Below are 23,918 nucleotides of genomic sequence, written 5' to 3' on the forward strand. Positions count from 1 at the left end.
GCATATATGGTCCTTTCAAGGAGCATCTATCTATATAATGATAAACAATAAGCTATAAAGCTATAATAAGATATGGAGAAAGCTTAAATCAATGTTTCTAAAGAAAAGAAGCCAATTTGAAAGGCTGCATACTATATAATTCCAACTATATGACACTGTAGGAAAAGCAAATCTTTTGAGACAGCAAAAAGATCAGTGGTTAGCAGGGGTCCAGGGGCTGAGCTGGAATAATGAATAGATGAAGCACAGAAGACCTTTAGGGCAATGAAACTATTTTGTATGATACTATAATTGTGGATACATGACATTATACATTTGTCAAAACCCATAGAAATGTACAATATAACTAGTGAACCTTAATGTAAACTAGAGACTTCAGTTAATACTAATCTATGGATATTGGTTTATTAACTATAACAAATGTACCAAACAAAAGCAACATATTAACAATAGGGAAAACCATGGGGCTGAGGGGGTATAGGGTAACTTTCTGTACTATCTGCTCAATTTTTTATAAATCTAAAACTGATCTAAAAGTAGTCTATAAAATACGATTTTTAAGAGTGAAGAGAACAAGAATTTTAAAAGATAATTGTCTAAAGCAAAAATAATGACAATTACACGGTGGAGTTTATAAGATATGCAGATGTAAAATGTATGGCAATCATAACACAAAGTATGGGTGGGAAATAATGGAAGCATACTGCTGTAAGGTATATATATTATACTATATGTGAAATGATATATTATTTGAAGGTAGACTGTGACAAACTTATATAGCCTAGAGTAACCACTAAGGAAAAGAATAAAAAGAAGGAGAAGAAGCATGGAGGAGAAAAAGCAGAAGCTTTTCTCTGAAAAGGGCAGCGTGGAGATAAAATGGAGTAAAAAATTGAGTCAGTAAAGCAAGCCTCATTTAAACCAAAAGAGTATGGGAAAAGAAGAGAATAGATTACAGCACAGGTAAGGCAAGTGCAAACCTGGCAAGATAACAGATTACAATCTAATCATATCAATAATTATATTAAATGTAAATGGTCTGGCCATCCAAATTAAAAGTCAGGGATTGTCTGACAGGATTTGAAAAGTGAGATCCAATTATATACTGTCTACAAGAAACCCACCTTACCTATAAAGACATGATAAATTTAAAGAATGCAAAAAAGATAATCCATGTAAACACCGATCAAAAGAAAGATAGAATGGCCATATTAACATTGACAACATAGACTTTAAAAAATGATAAACATTTCCAGAAATAAAAAGGGGCATTACATAATACGTAAGAATTCTAAATGTGTGTGTCCAACAACATAGCTTCCAAAGTGATAAAATGAAAACTGAAATGAAAAAACAGAAAAATCTACAACAATGTTGGAGACAAGTAGACAGATAATAAGGACAGAAAACCTGAACAACACTATGAAGCAATTTGGCCTAACTTTTATAGGGCATCCCAGCCAACAACAAAATAAGTATTAAAGTAGACATGGAACATTCACAAGGATAGTCCATATTCTGGGCCTAAAAACAAACCATAAAACATTAAACTGAAATACAAAATATGTTTTTTAAAATGGAATTAAAATATAAATCAAAGAAACACATCTTTAAAATTCTCAAATATTTGGAAATTAAACAATATATTTCTAAATAACTCCAAATTCAAAGAAGTGACAAATGAAACTATACAATATTCTGAATTGAATGAAGGTAAAAATATAACATCAAAATTCGTGGATGCAGCTAAAACAGTGCTGATAGAGAAATTTATAGCGTTAAATATTTATATTAGGAAACAATAGAGGCCCCAAATGAGTAATCTAAGGTCCTACTTTAAGAAATTAAAAAAGAAATTAAATCCAAGGCAAGCAAAAAGAGGGAAATAATAAAGAGCAAAAAATCAATGAAGTGGAAAATAAAAAAACAACAGAGAAAAATCAATGAAATCCAAAACAGGTCCGTGAAAAGATTTAAAGAAAAATCACTAACCTCCAGACCCTCAATGTCCAGTAGAACTTTGTAGAATGATGAAAACATTCTATTTAGCAGCACCCTCCAATACGGAAGCCACTTGTGACTACTGGTCACTTAAAATGTGGCCAGTGTGACTGAGGAACTCAATTTTCAATGTAATTTTATTGAAATTAATTTACATTTAAATAGACACATGTGACTAGGGATAACTATTGAACAGTGCAGCTCTAGACTGACTATTGAAAGAAAGGAAGTGGTGGGAAGGAAAGGGGAAGAGAAAGAGATAGAGGAGGGAGAGAAAAAGGGAGGCAGAGAAGATGGAATACACAAATAACCAAAATCAGAAATGAAATGAAAAAGAGGACTTCACTACAGATCCTAACGTTAATGCCATTAAAAGGATAATAAGAAAGTATTACAAACAACTATATGCCAAAGTTGATAACATACATGAAAGGAACTAATTCCTTGAAAGACCCAAAGTATTAAAGTTCACTCAAAAAGAACTGAGTAGCACATAAAATCTGAATAGCCATATATAGTTTTAAAACTTGAGTCAATGGTATAAAACTAACACAAGGAAACTTTAGGCCCAGACACCTCTCTGTTGAACTCTACCAAACCTTTAAGGAAGAATAACACTCCTATACAAAATGGTCCAGAAAATAGAAAAGGGAACACTCCCAAGTAATTTATGAGACCACCATTAACCTTGATACCAAAATCAAGAATATTACAGACCAATATCTTTAAAGACCAATATCTCTCATGAATATATACGCAAAAAAAAAGCCTTAAAAAATATTATCAAATAGAATAGATTTATTTCTCCATTTATTTGGTTTTCTTCCCTCTTCAATGTTTTATAGTTTTTAGTATTCAAATATTACAGAACTTCATTAGATTTATCCCTGTTTTTCATGTTTTTGACACTATTGTCAATTGTGTTTTTAAGTTTTAATTTCCAATTGTTCATTGCCAGTGATAAATACAATTGATTTTTGTATATTGGCCTCACATCCTGTGTCTTTGCCAAAGTAATGTTATTTCTAGTAGCTTTTTTGTAGATTCCTCAGGTTCCTACATAAACAATCACGTTGTCTGCAAATAAAGACAATTTTATGTCTTCCTTTTTAATCTGTGTAGTACGCTTATATCTTTTCCTTCCTTTATTTCACTAACTAGGACCTCCCTATAATGAATAGAAATTATGAATGGAATATCCAATGTGGTGCTGGTATAAGAATAGACATATACCTCAGCAGGAAAGAACAGAGAGATTAGAAATAGTTCACACATAGTAACAATTGATTTAGGAGGGGAAAGGTGTCAAGATAATATAATGGGGATAGGATAGTGCTTTCAACAAGTGTGTTGGGAAAATGAGACATCCACACACAGAATTATAAACTTCACCCCATACTCACATTATGTACAAAAATCAACTCAAAATAGATGACAGACCTAAATGCAAACTCTAAACCTATAAAACTTCTAGATGAAAACTTAGGGGAAAACTTTTGTGACACTGGATTAAACAAAGATTTCTTAAGACACTAAGCACAAACCACAAAAGAAATAATTGATAACTTGACTTCAAAATAATTAAAATCTTCTGCTCTTCAGAAGATAGCATTAAGAAAATGCAAAGTCAAGCCCCAGTCTAGGAGAAGATATTTGCAAAACACACATCTGAGGAAGGACTTATGTCCTAAATATATAGACTCTTATAACTCAAAAAGAGGACGACCCAATTTTAAATAGTCGAAAGATGTGAACAGATACTTCACCAAAGAAGAAACATAGATGGCAAATAAATACATGAAAAGATGTATTTTCATGAACTGGCCAACACAAAAATGCAAAGGAAAACCATAACGAAATACTACTACATACCTACTAGAAATGCTAAAATCAAGCACACAAACACAATCCAATACAAAGTGGTTCTGGTGCAGATGTGGAGCAAATGGACTCTCATGCATTGCTGCTGGGATCACTATTTATCATCCTGCTTTACTTTTCCCCAAAGCACTTTTCATTACCTTAAAGTTTGCTTACCTATGTAAGTCCATATGCATCTTCTCACATGTTTATTGTCTACCTCCCCAATATAAGTACTATGAGGCTGGCAATTTGGTCTGCCCTGTCATCACTGTGTCATTCTGGCACCAAGAACAGTGTCTGGCAACCTTTACCTATTTGCTAAAAGTTGAGGAAGGAGTGGAAAGAAAAGATACTAAGATATCTATAAGTGAATGTACGAAGGCAAGGAACCCAGTCACAGCAGTCTACAGAAGGGCAACCTACGGGTGTACGAGAAAATTAATTTAGACCACCAGGAAGCTGCATGGTGTAATGCATGATTCCCAATTTCTGCTGCACATTAGAATTAGCTGGAGAGCTTTGCAAAATCCCAATTCCAGGCCACACCAGACAACAAAATCAGCATCTCTGAGAATGGAACACCAGCACTGGTATTTTTTTTTTTTCTTTTTCTTTTTAGACGGAGTCTCGCTCTGTTGCCAGGCTGGGGTGCAGTGGCGTGATCTTGGCTCACTACAACCTCCACCTCCCAGCTTCCAGTGATTCTTCTGCCTCAGCCTCCCAAGTAGCTGGAACTACATGTGCATGCCACCACGCCCAGCTAATTTTTGTATTTTTAGTAGAGATGGGGTTTCACCATGTTAGCCAGGATGGTCTCGATCTCCTGACCTCATGATCCACCTGCCGTGGCCTCCCAAAGTGCTGGGATTACAGGCGTGAGCCACCGCGCCCAGCCAAGCACTCATAATTTTAAAGTTCCCCAGGTGATCCCAGTGTGCACTCAAAGTTGAGAATCACTGAGAAAATGGAACCTAGACCTTGGAAATGTACACAACTGAGTGTGCAAGCTACTTAGCCTCCCTTAGCCTCAAAATTCTCATCCACAAAACTGGAATTATATGTACCTCCCAGAGTTGCTGAACTATTGAGATTCTATATAAAGCTCTTGGGAAATGTAAATTCTCATCCCCCGGGGAAACTTGATCAAATCTTCATAGCTTAGTGCAAGAAATGCTAATTCTATCAGCAATTCACATTTTTTGTTGTTACCTGACTATCATATTGAACATTTACATTGGGGAAATTCAGAAATGCTCATTTTTCCACTTTCCTGGTGCTAAGATATTGCCTGAAGCTATGTTTAAATTTTCAAGAGTAAATAAACTATGGCGGGAAATCTAGCTGACTATGCCAGTGATTCTCAAACCTAGCTGTACATTAGAATCACCTGAGAAATTTTTTTAAAGAAACACACCAATGTCCAGACCTCACCCAGGCTAAATTAAATCAGAATCCCTGGGGTGGCTCCAGAACATCAGTATGTTTTTAAAAAGCTGATTGAAAGGTAATTGTAAAACACAGTCAGGGCTTAAAAGCACTGATTTGCACTAATGATATCCCATGCTAACTGCACATCACAGTCACTTGGGGAGCTCTTTAAAAAGTTGATTGATTCCAGAACCCTGCTGAGACTTACTGATTCAGAATCTGTGGAAGTGGAGCCTGTCATTCTGCAAATCTTCATAAAGCTCCCACTGGTGATTCTGATGCAAACTCACTGAGAATTACTACTTTTTATCATACATTTACTCTACGTGTTGCATATCAGCAAAGATCACTTAGAACTTTCACTAGTCTCAAACGCCAAGCCTGCCAGTCACTTTTAATCAGTAACTGACACAACACATCATAGTAACTCCAAAGACTTTACGGATCTTTTCAGAACACTTTTATGTCCAGCCCACTGACCCACATCACCTACCATATACTGTGCCCAATACTGGCCATGCAGTCCATTGGCCTTTCTAACCAAATTCCTCTAAATGGGCTGCTGATCTGGGAAAAGCAACATGGAATCACATTACTCCCCAAACCTTATTCCCCTTTGCTAAGTGGTATGCAATGCCAGGATGAATGAAATGAACTCTATTGGTCAAATGAGTCTGAATGAAATTTGAGTTGTTTTCTGCTCCTAGAAGCAAACTGTTATCTATTTGTTTCCCTCAGAGAGATAAACTCAGAGGAAACAGGAGTGATCCCTGAGGTGGGAATAATATAGTGGGCTGCAATTTTAAAACTCTGCTTAGACACAATAGCAGGACACTTGGAGTATTATTTTGATCAAACCAATCAGTATATACTGCTCCATGGTAGTACCAGCAAGCAGGTGATAATAGTAGCATTTAAACAACCAGGCACTATATTAGGCATATTGAATATACTAACTCATGTGATTCTCAATTGCAATGATAATAGCCCTATCAGGCAGGTACTATTATTATTTCCATTTTGTCAAAAAAGAAACAAAGGCACACAGAAGTTAGATGATTTACCCAAAGTCCCATAGCTACTAAGTGGCAGTTTTCTGAAACCAGGCATTCTGGCTTTGGAGTCCAGCATGTTAAGTACTCCACTGCAATGCAGATGAGTGATGGTGAAGCAGTTAAAAAAAAAAAAAAATTGCTGTCTGCAGTAGAAACTGGAGGTCAGGGTATGTGTACCTTGGGCAAATTACTTAACCTCTTGGAGCCTAATTTTGCATCTGAAAAATCAGTAAAATAATTGTACCTGCTTTGTAGAGTTGAGGTGACGATTAAACAAGATTATGCATGTGATGTGCTTAGAAAAGTGCTTGGCACTTTCAAGAGCTTACTGTCAGCCATTATTGTTATTTGTATTTTAATACAGCTCAAGTGGTCAGGGAGAAATGAAAACCTATCAAACTGAAAATTTTCCTGCTGATCTTAGATTTGTAGATTCTATAGATTACTAGTGCATCAGATCTAATATGAAATGCAGTCATAAAAGATTTTCACAAAAACTTAAGGACTGTCGCTGTGACAAACCTCAGCCCAAACAGTCCAGGACAATGCCTCTAAAAAGCAAACACCCTCAATTATCACACTGTGTACATGTAACCGCAACAGGAATCAGACTTCTGAGTAGCTGCAAACTGCAGTTCTCTGTGATTGGAGAACATGCCCCAGAACAGTCGGTCGGGTAGTAATTGCCAGCCCTCCTCAGTCACATATGTATAAACGGAAAAGAAAAACAAAATGAGGGCTCAAATAAAAAGCGTTAACATTCATCAAATGCCTGATACTCTATTAAATGTTTTTCATGCATTACCTTATTTAATCCTCACAACACCCTTCCGAAGTTGAACACGATACAACTACACTGGTTTGTATCTCTTTAAATGCATGACTACACATCTCAAATGGGCCCTCAGCACTGCCTGGGAATCCAACTTTATTTCTCTAGTAAGTTCACTTTCACCCTCTCTAGGACTCTGTCACATGCCTCTCCTCCAAGTTCCCACACCTTTCTTCTCCCCTGCTGCCCTCCCTCTCAGCTGATGGACGACTGTACCAATAAACTCTCTTCCCACCACCCACCATATCTGCACCTGTTGTCTCAGCTTCCCCTCTAGTTACAACAGAGTAAGTGTCGCTGCTCATTTCAAAACCAACTACTCACTTGCGTAGGGTCTCCTCCTCTCTCAGGTATTCAACAGCTACCCTCTACAATGTTCCCCTCTTTCATCTGCAGCAGTTTTTCCTTTCTATGAGTTTAATCACATTGCCATATAAACATTCTGCTTTCTTCTCTCTTGAAAAAACTCTACTCAACCTTAATGCCCCTCTTCTCCATTAAAGTTGTTCTTGTCAAAATGATTAAAATCCTCCTAATTACCAAATTCATCTTACACAGTAACATTCAACATGGTTGACCACTACCTCCCTCCCTTTTTTGGCTTCCCCTCTTCTTTGTGTACACTATTAAACTAGATGTCTTCACCAGTCCCATATATTTTAAATACTATGTACAGTATATGATGCCGATTTCAAAGATTACCTCTAGCCCGACATCCTCCAGGACTTCAGATTTAAATTTCTAAAAACTATAATTGATATCTCAACCCAAATATCTACTAGATGATTTATGTGTGTATATTTCACCACACTAAAAAAAAAAAAAAAAAAAAAAAAAACTACCAGGTGACTGATAAATGGAGACAAGGTGAACAGGTAATGTGAAAAATCAAATGTGCTAAATGTTCATGGCACCTGTAGGTGGTAGATGGTCAGAGCCCTCTGTAAAATTCTTCCCAGCTTATGCTTATGTCTAGTAGGTTTTATTGGGAAAAACCTACTGGGCATCTCAAACTTAACACATTCAAAACGTAAGTACTGATTCCACAACTTCCAAAAATGAAACCTACCCCATTCTACAGTTTTCCTTGAATCAAGGCTAGCATATGAGGGCCTTGCCTATCACATTCAGTGATATTCAGAGCTTCTGAAACAGCGTCTGGCACACAGGAGGCGTTCAAAATAGCTGCTGAATGGATTGATGAATTCATGTTATTTCTTTCTAGGTCTCTTTACCTCCACCGGCCCTTGAGTCACTGGGAAGTTCTTGGCTGTCTTAGCGCCTGATGACGGCTTCTTACTAATCATACCACACTGCTGCTCCTCAGGGAGTTGGTGGCCTTCCCCTGCCACAGAGCCACAGGGTTCCTGTCCCAGTCCCGTCACGCATAGGCGCCCCAACACGCGTCACAGTGCAGCTGGCATCACATGGCCAGGATCGGGTCCTGCCCTCGGGCTGCAGCGACACTACCTCACAGCCGAGACCCACCCAGGCAGCCTCCCGGGCCAGGGCCACAACCCACACCTTGGGTCGCCTGCACATCAACGGCATCTTCACGCCTGCCCTCCCACAGCCCAGCGCGGCGGCCTCCCGCACGCCCCCTGCCCACCTGGGCCCCAGTCACCTTTCCTCACCTGGGCCTGCGGGGCCGCCCCAACTGCCCCGCTGCAACCCTAGCAGCCTTGCCAGTTGGGTCCACGCCGAGTCCGCCGGCCTTCGTCGCTGTCCAATCCCACCTGCGCCCGCGAGCCTGCGCACTGGAGCCTCGCCCTGCGCTGGGGCCCTCTGCCTGCCAGGCAGGGACAGACAGAACCTGCCTCTACCGGTCTTCCAAGGCACTGAGAACCCATGGGGGACGCCGCTGTAAATTCCCTGCGGGCCCTGTGCACCACCCTGTGCACATCCCCCTCTCCCAGGCCAGGCTGATAATGCCAACAGCTGTCTGAGCCATGCTTATATCCTGAACCACTGAGGACTGTGTTCTCCAGGAATGCTCACCTGACCCACACCTGCCCTCTAAAACCCTACTGAGTCCTCAGAGGGCTGGGGTGGGGGTCCCTTTGTAGTATCAGAGCAGGGCAGATAGGCTATTGCAAAAGGAATCAAAGCCTGTGCCAGAATATGAGGTCAGTTGGCTACTAGGTCAGTTAAGACAACTTCAGCAAGGGTGGTCAGTGTAGAGGGAATTCAATCGTAGACGTTACCTGAAAACAGGAAGCCAGGATCTTTTTATCTTGACGAACACACCTCTATTCATTGGTCTTGACCAGAGCCACTTTGGTGAATCCAATTACCCTGAAGGTGTGACAAGACCTGCCTCACTTGTCCCCCAGCCTTCAATGCTGGTCCCACAGAAAGCCATATGCTTGAGCGGAACTGCAGTTAAGCAGCGACAGCCACCCTCTGTCCAGGCTCTGAGGCCAGCTTCTTGCTCCGTAGTCACTGACAGTGAGTCTCTACAGAGACTTTTTCTTTCTGCATCAGCCAAGGTACCCTGCAAGCAACATATGCCATTGCCATATGTCTTTGTTTGTGTTGCTACAAAGCAATACCTGAGCCTGGGTAATTATAAAGAAAAGAGGTTTGTTTGTTTCACAGTTCTGCAGGCTGTACAAGAAACATGGCACCACCATCTGCTTTTGATGAAGGCCTCAGGAAGCTTCCATTCATGGCAGAAGACAAAGGAGAACCAATGTGTGCAAGACAGAGGAAGAGAGAGAGGTGGGAGGTGCCTGGCTCTTTTCCACGACCAGTTCTCATGGGAACAAAGAGTAAGAACTCACTCACTTCCACAAGACTAGCACCAAGTCATTCATAAAGGATCTACCCACATGATCCAGACACTTCCCATCAGGCCCCACCTCCAACACTGGGGATCAAATTTCAACATTAGATTTATTTTATTGATTTACTTATTTATTTTGAGATGGCGTCTTGCTCTGTTACCCAGGCTGGAGTGCAGTGGCGTGATCTCAGCTCACTGCAACCTCCACCTCCCTGGTTCAAGCAATTCTCCTGCCTCAACCTCCCCAGTAGCTGGGACTATAGGCGCATGCCACTGAGACCTAGTTGCTAATGTTGCCTCTCCTCATGGTCCTAGGATTCAGTCACACAGGGCTTCCCATGCAGCTTAAGGTCCTCCTCACTCCCCAGTGCAGGCCCAGTTTCACTCTCTGGTCCTCCAGCCCAGGCCTCAGTTCTGCCTCTTTTAATCCATCCCTCCAGGTCCACTTTCCAACAGGGCTGGGAAGTCTCTTGGTTGTCCCCTGCCTGCCGCACCACACCTCCCAGACACCGCTTCCTTATTTCCTGCATGGTCCGAGGCTCAATGCTAATCCCTGGGTGTCTTAGTCTGTTTTGTGCTGCTATAACAGAATTCCTGAGCCTGGATAATTAGCAAAGAACAAAACGTTTTTTTCTCACAGTTCTGGAGAATGGGAAGTCCAAGATCAGGTGCCAGCATCTAATGGGGGTCTTGTTGCTGCATCCTCCAGAGAAGAGGAACACTGTGTCCTCGTGTGGCAGAAGGCAGAGGGAAAATAGGAAAAAGGAAGCCAAACTCGCCGTCTTTAATAGCATTAATCTCACGCAGAAGGACAGAGTCCTCATGGTCCTTTCACCTCCCGAAGGTCACACCTCCTAACACTACTACCACAGCAGCAAACAAATTTCTTTTAATATTAATACATGCGTGTAGGAGAGGACAAACAGTCAAATCATCACACTGGGAAGGCTCAGCTGGAGAAGCAGAATTGGCCAGCACAGGGAGGCAATGCTGGTTTTGGAATTTTTGTCTTTGCAGTCCTTGGTCTTGATCCAGATATCCAGATGCCCTTTGAGATGGACCTTGAGGGCCATGCTAATGTCTGCTTTCTGCTGAGATAGGGCTCATCTACTCCTTACAAGTATAAGTACTTACTGCCAAACATACCCTCATCCAAGCCATAGGTCCCCAGATACAGTCAGGAGGACCCCAGTGGATAGCTGGAACTCAGGGCCTCGGGAGAGACCCCAAGGCCCATGCTCAAGTTCAGAGTTTTCTAACACAGGCTTGGAGCCCAGGAAGAGAAGATAACTAAGAACAACATTGGCAGAAAAAAAATCACTTCATTGACATTACCCTTCACAGCACCCCCTGCTTCAGGCCTGTGCTTTGCAGCCTGGTTCATTTGGGAATGGTATGCTTCACACCCAGCCCTATTAAGCCTGAGTTGATGAGGACCATGAGCTTGGAAGAAGCTGGGAGGACCTCTCTGTGTGTTTCTCTCTGCCCTGCTTTGAGATGCTTCACATAAAAGACTCTAAAAAAATAAATTGTGGAGATTTCAATGCCAATAAAAATCCCAGCGGAGGTGGAAAACTATTTAAAGAGCACAAGAACATACATTTATCTTGTGAATCCCGGCTGCCTGGTCCCTGAGCCTGACACACGGCAGATGCCCAGTAAATATTAATAGATTGATCCATTTATTGGCTGCTCATCCGTTTGCAGCTTCAACCAGCCCATGGCTCTGCGTGCACACACCACAAGGAGAGAGAATCCATAGGCTTCGATGGAAGAGAGCTGCTCAGCTGGCAGAAGAGCCTGCCACAAACCCTTGAACATAAATGTCCTGCCCTCCACTTGCAGCTCTACTTACTAACTGTAAAATAATGATGTGGCAGAAAGTGAAGTGCAAAGACTGCCAAATTCTAAGAAAGAACCTAGATTCATGCCTTTTAATCCTTATGAATTGCTCCTTGGTCTGCACCAAGTCCTGTGCTTTACAGCAAGAATACAGATGTCTTCACTGAACTGCATCTCATTAGTGGAACCTAACAGAGTGCAAACAGAAGACAACTGTTTCTTTGCAATGCCATTTGAACTCAACGCCCAGATGCTTTTTTCCCTGGGCCCATGCATATGAAATCTTGGGCTGGTTTATAACTTTGAACACCCAGAATATTCCCATTTCAGTTTAAGATTCCCTCTGACTTATCTAATTGTTAGGCTCTCTTCACCTTCAGCCTGGGAAATGAGCACCGTCAATTTCTCCTTTCTCACCCAGATTCACACCTAGGCTCTCCAGACTCAGTGGCTGTCTGACACCTCTACAGCTAGAGTCCTCCTGCATTGGGCCTCCTGGGCTCAGCAGCTATTTTGAGCTATTTCTTCTGCGAGACAATCCTGTGTTTTCTCAGGAATTCCCCTGCAGAAGATCTCTGAGTACAAACCCATGCCCAGTGATGTTGCCTCTGCCAAGCTACTTACAAGACCCTCCCTCAGCCCCTCCAGGGCTACCAATCTGCTTATGTAATTTTTGCCATGAATAAAGGTACCAGACAAATGAGTAAGCGGAGGCTGAGTTGTAGGCATTGTTTTGTGCCCCAATAATGGGCTGCACAGGAAAGGAAGGGCCACCTTTTTTGTCATTCAATGGCTACATGTGGGTGCCTTTTTGTGATTCCCCCTAATGCATGCTCTGTGGGAGCTGAGGGCTCCGGCTCTCTCTCTGCTGGGGTCCCCATCACCCCTGCTTATTTTACAGTGACTCCAGGCTATACCTTGCCTGCAGCTTACTTGGCTACATAAAAAGCGCGTCCACACCCTTGCCCTGACATAGGAATTGGCTGTTTACTCCTAGCGCAGTCCTCTTTCACTTTGCTCTCCCGTCAGGCATTTTGTTGCTGTCATCACCTCTCACCATGAGATTGCTCAGGGCCATTCTAGACACTAAGCCCTCGCAGAAGACACGTGTCAAACCCTGTATATGATTTGAGCAGTGTTTCTCATGTGGCTGGAGGGAAAGGAGAGGTACCTCATTCCTCTCCCCTCCACAAAGAGGGGAAACAGGTATGGAAGGGGAAATGCCATAGCAATCCAACAACTCTTTTCAAAGGAATTTTCTACCCCTCGCCTCAATTTTTTGGAAACCCTCATGGGTGTGTTAGTGGTAGAAGTCATCTAGGTTATCGGTGGCAAATCTGTATGGGTCTGCAGCAATCTCAACTCTTGCCTCCTTAGAAGAAAGAATCTGAGGCGCATAAGGCAGAAAGAGAGACCAAGGCAAGTGTTAGAGCAGGAGAGAAAGTTCATTAAAAAGCTTTAGAGCAGGAACAGAAGGAAAGAAAGTACACTTGGAAGAGGCCCAAGTGGGTAACTTGAAGGACAAGTGCCCCATTTGACCTTGAACCTAGGATTTCATATGCTGACACACTTCCGGCATTTTGCGCCCCTTTTCCCTTGCTTTTCCCTCAGGGTGAGCTGCCCGCATGCACAGTGGCCTACTAGCACTGGGAGGTGAGCATGGGCAGTGTGTTTAGTGGAGCTGTAAACATGTTCACCTGAGGCTTTCCTCCCTTTCCGGGTGGCATGCCTCCGGAAGGTCATACTCTGCCATTTTGCCCCTTAATGTGCATGCTTGAGCCCACTTGCCCAATTCTTGAAAGCTGCCAGTTACCAATTTCAGATGTTTTTATCTATTGGGAAGCTGCCTCTCTCTGGTGCTGGCTGTGACCAATTATTATTTCAGAGAGACAATGTGACAACTGCCTGACCATCACCTGATGGTCACCTGACATTCCTTGTTGGTGGGGGTAGCCCTCTCCTGCTCTGCTCCTGCCTGACTAGCTACCTACCAGGAGCTCCAAATGACTGCAAGAAAGAGTTTGGAGATGGTCCAAGAGCTGGGATTGGAACTGGAGAACTGGGTTGTAGTCAGATACTGGAGAATTTCACATACCATGCTAAGAAATTTGAACTTTATCCCATAGGATTGCAGGGAAACGATATTCAGCAGGAGAGTACCTGGACTTATTTGCCTCTGAGCATGCTGGGTGGAGAGGCATGATGAAAGTGGAGACCTCCTTGGTGTGCACTAAGTAGATTAATAAGCAATGTTCAGAGAATCTTCCACTCAAAGTAAATAAAATTCTCACCTTTTTCTCATTTCTCAAGGTGGTTTCTAATTCAGTCTTAAGAGCCAGACACTCTTCTTGGTTTGGGTTTTGTATTGTCTTATGTGTTGATCAATCAGGTGAGGCCTCAAGGGTAGACTTAGTGCTCAGGAACACAAAATCTGTTATACTTTTAGGTCCTAGAGACAGCAGCCACAGCAGGTCACACGGGACCACATGGGGAAGACACCAGGGTGGCCAGGAGGCTGAAGACAGGAGCATGCCTTTGATATACAAACTAACGAGCATGGAGCTGCATCTCTATCTCTCCCTACGCTCCAGGAGACCATATTCCTCTCCTTAATCATCCCAGGGCCAGGTACAAGACGACTAGAAACCGTGTCTAGAGTCAAAGCCCACTGGGATGATTCAAACTGACTAGTCCTAAGCTGTTGAACCTGCCTTGCCTTTCCCATGGAAACCCAGTAAAGGCCATGGCCGATGTGTCTCCCTCGCCTGTCTTCTGCCTCCTGACCACCCTGATGTCTTTCCCATGTGGAGTGGCATGGCATGCCTGCTGTCTCTAGAACCTGTGTGTATCATAAACTTTATTTTCCTGAGCCTGTCCTGGGTCTCTTCTTGTGGTCACACCTGACTGACCACATCATAAAAGAATACAAAACAGCTTGCCAGGTCCTTAGGCGGGCATGATTGAGTGAGAAGGGCGTAGTCCTGAGCCTCAGTGACTTTATTTACTTGTGGCCTCAGACAAATTATTGAACTTCTCTTGGTCTCAATTTCCTCATCTATAAAAATGACCCTTGCAGTATACAAGTCAGAACAAACTAGACTATGCTGCTGTAATAGATAAACCCCAAATCTTAGCCACCTGTAGCCGTAAAGGTTTGCTTCTTTCTCTCAGTGCATACGCAGTGTGGGTCAGCTGGCCACTCTGCTCCCTGCTCCCTGACTTAGCATGCAGGCTGATGGTACGCCCACTGTCTCTGATCACATTAGGATCTCGGTGGCAGATGGAAGGAGCGCTCGGGTGGGTCCTCCACCTGCAATTAAATGCACCAGCATGGAATTGGCAATGCATGCCTCTCCTCACAGCTCCGTGGTTGGAAATCACATGGCCCTGCGTCACCACAAAGGAGCCCTGCGTGACTACCACAAATGCCTACTCCACGGGTGTGGGGTGAGGGTTACATGTGCTACAACACAAAGAGCCTGGCACAGGGCTTGAAGGCTGGCAGGTTCTGACAAAGCTCTTCTAGGAAGAGCAGCCTCGACCCACAGTTGGGTCAAGACTCCCAGGTTTGCACTGGTAAGTACTTTAGAAAAAGCATACTGTCTACAGTAACATAGACTTTCTTTCTTTTTTTTTTTTTTTTTTTGAGACAGAGTTTTGCTCTTGTTGCCCAGGCTGGAGTGCAATGGTGCAATCTCAGCTCACTGCAACCTCTGCTTCCCGGGTTCAAGTGATTCTCTTGCCTCAGCCTCCCGAGTAGCTAGAATTACAGGTTCCCACCACCACATCTGGCTAATTTTTGTATTTTTAGTAGAGATGGGGTTTCACCATGTTGGCCAGGCTGGTCTCGAACTCCTGACCTCAGGTGATCCATTCACCTTGGTCTCCCAAAGTGCTGGAATTACAGGAGTGAACCACCATGCCTGGCTGGAGCTTTTCACTTTAAAATTATTTCAAAATGGTAAAAGGAAATCTGAAAAGTCCAGTGAAGGAAAACCACTTGGGAAACAGAAATCCCAAAGATCAAGATTGATAAATGTCTCTATCTTCGAGTAACAGACTAATAGGACTCTCAAGGACAAAATCTGGGGAAAGATGATTGATAATCTCTTGTGTAAGAAGGTTTTCAGGCCGGGCACGGTGGCTCAAGCCTGTAATCCCAGCACTTTGGGAAGCCGAGACGGGCGGATCATGAGGTCAGGAGATCGAGACCATCCTGGCTAATATGGTGAAACCCCGTGTCTACTAAAAAAAAAAAAAAAAAATACAAAAAAACTAACCAGGCGAGGTGGCGGGTGCCTATAGTCCCAGCTACTCGGGAGGCTGAGGCAGGAGAATGGCATAAACCCGGGAGGCGGAGCTTGCAGTGAGCCGAGATCCGGCCACTGCACTCCAGCCTGGGTGACAGAGCTAGACTCCGTCTCAAAAAAAAAGAAAGACTTTTCAGTTGCAAGAAACAGGCAGAGCAACTTAAGCTGGCTTAAGCATGAATAGACTGATTGTCACAGGAACTCCAAGTCCCACTGCAGGACAGGGTTCAGCTGGTTGACTCAGTTATACCAACTGGGACCCCAGCTCTCACCATTCTCTGGCTCTGTGTTGATTTCGTTTGGCTTCCTTTGAAAACGGATCCCTCTTAAGGTCATGGAAAGGCTGTCAGAAGCTATACAGTGGGGTAGATAAATAATTGCTTCTGGAAATTTTCCCTAAAGATGTGTGGGTACTTTTCTAAAAGTCCCTATGAAATATTTGTGTATTTCAATATTTGTGTATTTCACTGGCTTAAATTTAACTATGACCTCTGTCCCTAGCAAGAATGGTTGCTTGAAGCCAACTGGGCCATGCTGATAGGAAGAAAGAGGAAAGGATGCTGAATAGACAACGTGTAGTCTACTCTTACCCAGGGAGAGTAAGCAGGCCTGATTTTAAGAACTGAGCCAGAGATGGGTTTGAAACCTGATGATCTTTAGCAGTTTCTTCTCAAAGACGTGGGATGACTTGAAAGTGCTTGTCAGTCAGGCAATGAGAAATCCAATGAAGAACCACAGAGGAGACATGGTGTCCCTTCCTCTGCTCTTCTCCTTCCCCCCCTACGCTGAGATGCATCCACTGCCACTCACCTTGAAACTCCCTCCCTCTGCTACTTCCTTTGCGTGTTGATGCTTCATTGCGTGTCAGCTCTCTTTAGAGTGCGTTCTACAGAAACTCATGTAGATAAAACCATGTCATAGCATTGCTTTGAGGCCTCAGTGACTGCTTCCCTTGCAATGGAATTCACCATGATTTCGCCTAAGTGGAAATATCCCTCTGGGATCCCCTATGTTCAGAGATACCACAAATTCAAAATGTACAAAGCCAAAATGATCACCAAATAAGATATTCCTTGGTAGTCCCCAACTCAGTCGATGACCCCATCATTCCTTCTTCTCTGGAATGAGCAATGGTCTCTAGAGTGGTCTCAATTCTTGTCTTTCCCATACCAATCCATCTTCCACCCCACAAACCAGACTAACTTTTCAGATTTGAGTTCTGATAACAAATACCTGCTGAAAAGCCAAGCCTTTTAGCTCACAGTCTGTGCCCACCTCTCAGTGGCTTCCTCCTGCCTCTCAGCTCCATACGTGGTTTGTCTGCATGTTGGGGTATTTGATGGCCTCCTCCCATGCCTAGCATGCTAAGCCCTTTCATGCTTACACCTCTGCTTCCAGAGGAGCTCCTGCTACCCCATCCAAAGCCCTCTCCTCAGGCAGGATTCCCATTTCCTTTTGGGAAAAAAAAAAAAAAATCCTTGTTTTTTTATATGTTTACTTCCATACCATCATTCCAGCATCCATCCCATTGATTATAATACTATTTCATGTGTTTATGTTTTACCTCCTGCACAGGAAGCAAGTCCCCAGACACCAATTCTCATCCACATCACCGCCGTCCCCTGGGCCTTGCCTACAGCCTGCTATACAGCATGTGCTCAGTGAATGTGTGTCAAGCCGAGGGAGCAGAGACACCTAGAGCTGCTCCAACATTCTTCCTGTATGTTTTTCTCCATGATTATTTGACTCTAAAGTTGAAGCTTTTATTCTGTAGCGGGTATAAGTACTGAGGGATGGAATTGGTTTAGACTCTTATAATTTATTTAAAATTACTACAGGTGCCAAAGTGATAACATTGACTATGTAGGTGGGCTAATCAGCCACAGTGAGCCTCGGAGGCTGAGCACTCTCATTCTTGGTCAGTGAGTCTGTAACCTTCTATAGAACTTGACCTGCCAATATGTGGAGCTGCTATGGCATGATTAAAGCACAGATGGAAAACCCAGTTTTTAGTTAAATGTTTTTATTTTGAAATAACTGTATACTCATAATGCAGTTGGAAGAAATAACACAGATGATGCCCTGTCACCTTTACCTGGTTTTCCCCAACAGTAGCATCTTGTAAAACTAGAGTATAGTATCTCAATTAGGATATTGACATTGACGTAATACATCTATCTTATTCAGATTTTCTTAATTGTATTCATATCTGTTTGTGTGTGTGAAAGAGAAAGTCTGTGTATGTGTTCTATACAATTTTATCCCATGAGTAGGTTCATATATCTGCTACCTGTCAGGATACAGAGTATTTCCATCACCAAGAGGACCCCTCCTGCTGCCCTTTTATAACCACACCTGACTTCCCTCCTCCTCCACATCTCCTTAACTTCTTGTAACCACTAATCCATTCTCCATTTCTATAATTTTGTCATTTTAAGAATGTTCTATATATTGAATCATACTTGTACTACCTTTGGGGATTGGCATTTTCTCACTCCACATAACTCTCTGGAGTTTCGTACAAGTTGTTGTGAGTGTCAAGAGTTATTTCTTTTGATATGGATTACCACACGTTACCTAGCCATTCACTTATTTGAAGGATATCTGGGTTCTTTCTCATTTGGGGCCATTACAAGTTAAGTTGCTGTGAATATTTTCATACAGGTTTTTGTATAAACACAAATCTTAATTTCTCTAGGATAAGTACCCTACGTGCAATTGCTGGGTCTTACGGTGATCGTGTGTTTAGTTTCATAAGACTCAATCAAACCATTTTCCACAATGTATACACTATTTTACATTCCCATGAGCAATGTATGAGCAATCTCCTTTCTCCACATCCTCAGCAGCATTAGGTGTTTTCCCTATTTTTGATTTGACCATCCTGATACATACGTGGAGATAACTTATTGTAGTTCAGTTTGCATTTCCCCAATGGCTAATTGAAGTTGAGCATCTTTTCATGTGCTTATTTGCCATCCGTATATTAACTTCAGTGAAATATCCATTCATGTGTTTTTCTTATTTTCTAATGGGATTTTTTTGTTTTGTCGCGGTTGAGTTTTGTGAGTTCTTTATGTGTTCTAAACACTAGTCCTTTGTTGGATATATGATTCCAGATACTTCCTCCTCATTTGTTGCTTGGATCTTTTATCCTCTTAACAGAGACTTTTTACAGAGAAAAAAATAAACAAAAAACAATTTGTCAATTTTTCCTTTTCTTTTTACAGATAATGCTTTTGGTGTCAAGTCTGAGATCTCTTTGCCTAGTCTTAGATCCCAACAATTTTCTTCCCCCCCTTTTATTCCCTAAAGATCATATAGTTTTCATTGACATGTAAGTCCAGGATCCATATGGAGTTCATTTTTGTACAAGGTGTGAGGTTTAATGTCAACGATCATTTCTTTTTTTGTCTATGGATGTCCAATTTTTCCAGCACTATTTGTTGAAAAAGCAATTCTTTCCTCACTGAATTTCTCCTGCATTTTGTCAAATATCAGTTGGGAATATTTGTGTGGGTCTATTTCTGGATTATCTATTCTGATCCATTGATTTATGTGTCTATTTCTCTATCTCACTATTACACTAGCTATATAGTAAGCCTTAATATTGATTACAGTGATTCCTCCCACTCCACTCTACTTTTTGAATATTATAGCTATTCTAGTGCTTGTGTATTTTCAAATTAAGTTTCAGAAGATATTTTTATTTGTATTATGTAAATTACATTATGAATATAAAATAAAATTTATAAAAATTAATTTCAGAATAAACTCATCTATGATTACAAAATACTTTGCTAGGATTTTGATAAGAATTGCATTAGACCGATAAAATTAATTTAGGGAGAATTGATGCCTTTACTATGTTGAGTTTGGAAGCCCACTTTTGCACTTCAATTTAGTGCTGAATATGTATATGCTTTAGCAACCTCATAACAATGGTGTGCTGGCACACAATAGGAGCTTCATAAATATTTATGGCATGGAGGGAGGATGGGAAGGACAAGTGAAGTCTTGAAGAGTCTGGATCAGTTGTCCTTAAATCTGGCCACAGAGACAATCATCTGCTGAGCTTGGTAAAAGTACAGGTTTCTGGGCTTCATCTCAGCCCTACTGATTCAGAATCTCCAGGCATGAGGCCAGTGAATCTGTATTTTGAACACCTGCTATAGTTGATCCTCAAGTACAGCCAGGTTTGTAGGATGTAGCAGCCAACAATGGAAGCAGTTGAGTCTCGTAGGAATTAGCTGTTCTTTCTGACATTTGCCCTGAAACAAAGCAAGTAGTAGCTGCAATTGAGTCCACCTAAGACAAATTAACATGTGGCTCAAAATGAGTATAACAGCCTGGGAATCAAGGGTGGTCCTTTCCTACAAGGAGGAGGACCAGATGTATTTTGAGCCTGTATCCACCGATTTCTTTTCCAAAGAGGAAATAAGCAACCAGTGTTCAGCAGAATGTGAGCAGTCTAAAATTGTAAATACTGTTATTTAATCACTTCATTGCATACTTGATTAGTTCCCTAACCTTGAGGCCTGTGAAACTGTAATGATGCACCAGGGGAGCTGGCCTCAGCTCTGAGAGAATTTAGAACAAGGCTGTTCAGATCCCGGGAAACATCTTTTTCATTAATAGCAGAAGAAGCCAAATGACCTATAAGATTTTTCTGTCACAAGGAGAACAGAAAAATTAGAAACAAAAGCACATAGAGGAGAGTTCACGAATTAGATTTTAGAGCACAGGCTTTTTTAACCTTGGTCTTTGTTTTTGTTTGGTTGGTTATGCTTGCTTTCTTTCTCTCTCTTGTTTTGCAGTTTCAGTCTCTTTATTTTCAATGTAAAATTTATAGCTATATAAAAGTAATTTTTAACAAAATTCTCCTAATCCCTTCACCCAAACTTTGGTCAATTTCTGTTCCATTGCTGAGGCTCCCCTCTGTTCATGTTGCTTCTCCTTGTGCCTGTGAGGCCTTCCGTACTTGTAATTCTGAGTTATTACATCAAACACTTGACTAAGTTGTGAGTTCTTCGTAGTTATATTGCTTTCTTGGCAGTGCAATATTCTATTATGCTATTGTACCATCATTTTCTCTAATGTTACTATCATTCTAAGGCATTTCAGCCAATTCCAATCTGTTGTTTTTATCAAAAGCAGTGCCTCTGAGCCAGCCAGGAAGAGAAAGGCAGAAGGTGTGGCATTGTGGTTGTGGGTGCTCAGATTTGAAGCCTGGCTCTGCCACTCACTAGCTGGGAGACCTGCAGCACATGACTTTTAAACTGTTCAGTATGCATCTGACTGCCAGATGGAGATAACCAAACCCACCTCATGCGGTTATGATGCCAAATGTGTAGTGGTAAGCGCTTAAAAAACATTAGCTATTTTTATCTTCAATCACAAAGGAGGGAATTACTCCAGTGAGAGGATACAAGCTTTTTAATGCATTCAATCCTGTTGAGTTTTTCCATGTAGTCAAAGGAACTAGACAGTTGGCCTTGTGCCCTAACATGTGATATGGGTCTGGGGGGAGAAACACTCACCTATGACAAGGGTGCCAGGCTCTACCAAGTCCTCATCTATGTATGGACTGAGGTGTGGGATGTGCTCAGGGTGAGTCCTGTTAGAATCACTGATCCCGCACAAAAAGGAGAACAGGTCTCACCCTCCCCTGTAGACAGAGGATGGGTGTGCCAACATGAGTGCTCAAGGCGTGAGTTCTTAGTTTGGCTCCATGCAGCAGCCCACAGGTGTGCTTCATGGCATCTATGGGCTACTGCACCTAGAATGTTGACTCGTGTGCTTCTTTTGGGAAATGAAGGTCTTAACAGCCTTTAAATTCTCCAAAATGTCCATAACCCCTATAAGCTGAACCCCCTCCACTATATATATGATCTCATTTATAAAGAGGACTTTGCCTACAGAGCAGTGCAACCTTTAAACCTAATCGCCAATTATTTCATTTGGTCCTTTCAGACATTAAGATAGTCCTGGTACATAAGATAGCTTCTACATGTGATTTAACTTAATCCTCATGTCAATTTTGAGTGATATTCTTATTTCTCTTTTTAAAAGGGGCTTAGAAGGTTTAATTTGCCTGAGATCATTAAGGTAGGAGGGGTGGATTCACACTACATCTGTCTGGTTCTCCTTTTGGTGCCTTTTCACATTTCCCCTAGAATGTATCTTTTCATGGGAATTTGTGTAACACAGGTCTTTCCACAAAGTGGCTTGAGTCCTACTTTTCCTTCACAAAATATTTCTCTTTTATGAGGCTAAGAAAAACTCCCTTGTTCAGTGGTATTAAGAAGAGCACGAACTGTTCTGTTTAGGGAAGGCTGCTAGCAAAATGAGGAGGCCACCCATTAAAAGCTGTTCTTGTTTTAGGTAAACACAGAGAGCAACCGTCTCCCAAGGCAGAGACTGAGGGCTTCTGCATGGAAGTCCTTTTGACAGAAGAGCCCTCAGGTGACCTTGGTCCAAAGAGTGTACCCACTGGCTCTGCCACTGGGAAAGAAACCTGTAGGCTCCTGCGAAGGTGACCTGGGATGAAGGGCCTGGCCCAGTTGTTAAGAGCTCACTGCAAGAAGAGCATGCTTGTCAATTCCGAGATTCATTTTGAATCATAGCTGTTGCCTCTCTTCAGTTCTGGGATTTACATCCAGCAAAGCTTTGCGTGTGTGTGTGTGTGTGTGTGGAAAGGGGAGGTGGTGAGAAGGGGGTAGGTGGCTTCCCTTTGTGAAAGGAATTGAGAACCAACCTCAAACAGAGCCTTCAGAATGGTTTCACTGACCTCAGAGCTGAACTAGGATTCCTCTTAAATATACCCACTGAAGAGTTTCAGGACTTGGTGGGGACCCTGGTTCTGGGGGCTGGCCCTTGAGATCCCCACCAATTGTTCAGCCTTCTTCTTTCAGCTTCCCAGCTCTGTGGAGTCAGCTCCAAGAAGACTGCCCCTGCATATAAGCTGCTTCCTGCTTGCCCACACTTCTGTTAATCCATGATGTACACTCCCAATGTTATAAAGTGTTCTACTTCCCCATAAATGAACATGAACGGTTGCAAAGCCTCTGAATCTTCCACTCTATTAATTTGTTGCTTCCTATTTCAGATAAGAACTAGCCCTTTTGCTATATTTTAAGTTCAAATATCCACTCTCTTTATCAGCTGACCCACCACTGTCCTCTGAGGCTGCAGCTCAATCATTTGCGGTGGCTGAGCTTCCTTATGTACAGCCAGGAAAATGGATCTGGGATACAGTGGGAGGAAAGTGGGGGAGTGTGTTTCAATGATACCTGAAACTTCTCAAACTGATGTCTCGGTAAGTTTCAATGGACCTTGAAACTCTGTTTATGTGAAAGTTTTTGGAACATTCAGCATTTTTAAATATGCACTGTAAGTACTTTAACAGAATGTTGGGTGGTTACAGACCTGCCCAGAATTTAACCTCCCTTCCTCCCGGTGTGACAGTTTCTGTTGTCCTTACTCTTCCTGTGTCCTCATCAATATGTTCTGACCCTGCCTGGTGACCAGGTCAGCTTCTGGTGGCTCCTTGCATTAACAGTGAGACTTTCCTGATGCTGGTCTATACTCAGCCACAGCAATCCAATAAGATGGGCCCTATGACAAGACACCAAGACTCTTCTCTGCAGTACATCCAGCAGAGGGGCAGGTAGGAGCAGGCAAAACAGGAATCAGCACTAGACATTCAGACCCCCAAAAGAAAGAGACTTGAGGAAAGAGATGCACCCTCCTGTGCACAGGAGTCAGAACAGATGGGCACTCAACAGGTCAGCCGTGGAGTG

General features: G+C 42.4%; 1 protein-coding gene across 3 annotated transcripts in view; it reads right to left on the reverse strand.

Moving 5' to 3' along the window:
• The window catches only part of PTPN20 (protein tyrosine phosphatase non-receptor type 20), a 117,591-nt gene extending 109,072 nt beyond the window's left edge, over positions 1-8,519 (reverse strand). For all 3 annotated transcript variants that reach the window (XR_004436608.1, XM_033209112.1, XM_033209114.1), the window contains exon 1: positions 8,249-8,519. The gene's annotated coding sequence lies outside the window, so the exon portion shown is untranslated. The remainder of the gene's footprint in view (positions 1-8,248) is intronic.
• Positions 8,520-23,918: the final 15,399 nt, after the last annotated feature.

This window comes from Trachypithecus francoisi, unplaced genomic scaffold (assembly GCF_009764315.1).
Source record: "Trachypithecus francoisi isolate TF-2019V2 unplaced genomic scaffold, Tfra_2.0 Lachesis_group9, whole genome shotgun sequence".
Lineage (NCBI taxonomy): Eukaryota > Metazoa > Chordata > Mammalia > Primates > Cercopithecidae > Trachypithecus > Trachypithecus francoisi.